This window comes from Lygodium microphyllum, chromosome 1 (assembly GCF_053477565.2).
Source record: "Lygodium microphyllum isolate KBCC chromosome 1, Lygodium_microphyllum_v1.1.10, whole genome shotgun sequence".
Taxonomy (NCBI): domain Eukaryota; kingdom Viridiplantae; phylum Streptophyta; class Polypodiopsida; order Schizaeales; family Lygodiaceae; genus Lygodium; species Lygodium microphyllum.
Genome location: NC_141135.1, coordinates 119,812,233 through 119,814,723, shown reverse-complemented (window position 1 = coordinate 119,814,723; position 2,491 = coordinate 119,812,233).

Below are 2,491 nucleotides of genomic sequence, written 5' to 3'. Positions count from 1 at the left end.
CCCCTATCCTCATAGTGATAATCCTTAATAGCCACCAAAGTAGACATTTCAAATTGTAAACCTATCGTCTACCTTAATGCAACCAACTTGATGCTGCCAACCTACCAGATCACGCTAACTCTAGTATCCCAAGCAACCTCCATCTGCCACCCAATAGCCTCTAGTTGTGACGCCCATATCAACTAGTTGTCACCTAGCAGCTTCCAATCTTGCCACCCAAGCCATCAGCCGTTACTAAAACGTAGAGAGAGAGAGAGAGAGAGAGAGAGAGAGAGAGAGAGAGAGAGAGAGAGAGTTGTGCATGGCGTCAACCTGGAAGAGAGATAGATATATTCATAATTTAGAGGGAGGGGCTTGTTGACTCACCTTCCCCAAACTCTTCTTCTTCCACCTCCTCCTACCTCTTCTCTTTCTCCTTCTTCTTCCTCTCCTTTAATACTTCTCTTTCCCTTCTTCTTCACTCCATCTTCTACTTTTATTTGTACTCACCTACCTTCTTCTTCTTCTTGTCTTCTTCCTATTGTTCTTCTACCACTTCTCCTTCTTCTTCAACTTCTCCTTCTTCTTCCTCTCCCTTCTTATTCTTCCTCTTCACTTCATATCTTTCTTCTTCCTCTTCTTCTTCATTTTCTTCTATCCTTCTTTTGCTTTCTTCTCTCTTTCTCCTTCTACTCCTTACTCTTCTCTTTCTTCTTCTTCTCTATCTCCACTACTTCGTGTACTTCTTCTTATCTTCTATCTTCTTCTTCACCTTGTACTTCTTCATTACCTTCTTTTTTTCATGTTTTCTCGTATCCTCTATTCCTCTTCTTCTTTGTCTCTTCTTCCTCTTTAATTTCTTCTTCTTCTTCTTACTCCTACCTCTTCTTCTTCTTTCTCTTTCTCTATTTTTCTCTTACTTCACCTCTTCACCTTCTTCTAGTACTCATCCCTTAAAAGTGAAAAAACAAGTTGGAACAAGCAAGACCTTAAAAACCCCAAGAGTATTAGCTTGGTCATGTGTAATGATCAAGCACACATATTGAATCATCCAATCATGACAAGCAAGTGCCACCTACAATGCTACACAACTTATCAAAGCAAGAAGATTTTGAGATTTTTTGTGTGTTTTGCATTTTGCATTTGGGTTTTGAATTGTTTTGTATCTTGGTGTTTTTGAGTTTGTATTTTGTGTGTTTTTCTATCCTAACCTATTCCAATATCTTCAATCCTAGTCCAACAAACTAGTTTCTTTAGATTTTGCCTTCCTATCCACAAATGCAAACAATTGGTACCCCATCGATCCTATCTCCATGCCCATGCACAAGCCTCCTATTCTACCATATGGCAGGAGTGTGAGAACCTCGGTGGTTGCACCACCGTATGTCCCAACAATGAAACCAAAATGTTGAGCCAAATGCACCAATCCTTGGGACTTTGGATAGACCTCTATTGTTTCAAAAGCTACAACTCACTTTGGCAACAATCTCTCACCTTATCTCTCAACACTCCACTCTAAGTAACTAGGCATCCTTCTCTCTATCCCAAGAAAGCAAGAACATAAGACTAGCTTTAAAGTATAGTGAACTTACCAACTTACCTTCTCACATTATAGGTCTGAAGGCTTGAAGGCTCGAAGATGGTTCCACGACCACTATCAATATGACTCAATGTCGTTGCTCCTTTGTAGCTACCACCAAGCACACCAACAAGTCGAAAAGCTAGTAGAGAAGAAGAAGACTCATAAAGAAGAAGACAAAGAGCTTCACCTTCCCTTAGTCCCTCAATAACACACCTCTCACTCACTCTCTCTCATTCACTCTCAACAATGGAGGCAAGATAGAAGAATAGAATAAGATAATAGAAAATTTCAATAGTTGCACTTGTAGAGCTTCTGTAGCATGGATACACCAAAAGGATCTTTTACAACTAAGACCTTCCATCCTTATATAGACACAAATTAAGGTTAGGGTTAGGTCACCTCTCTAGGATGGTGCATCATTTTTACGATTAGGGTTTGCACTCCACTTTGCATTTTAGGGTTTGTGCCCCTGTGAATTAGGATTTGCATCATCTTGGGTGTCCTATCCACTTTGTAGATTCTAGGCTGATCTATCCTCATTGTATGGTTGTACCTTAGCCTAATTAGACCAAGCGTGTGCTAATCTAATCACAAATACATGTGTGCAACCCATGCAGTAGTTGTGGGTGTGACAAATAAAACTGTGGGAGATAAATACAACATGCATGAGAGTGAGCAACTCTCACAAAATAATACATCCATGAAGTACAAAATTAGTGTGAGTGCCCAAAAATAATCATTGAAGCACTTCAAAAATAATAATCCACTATCAAATAAATCCACCACTTGTGATTTGACCTTCTTTGACTTTCACCTTCACAAAATAATATTAATAGTTGTCTTAGCTAAGTTTCCAATATGGAGGCAATGGAATATCAATTGCATCAGTGTCTCCCTATTGAAATTCTCAAATATTTTTCCAATATATTA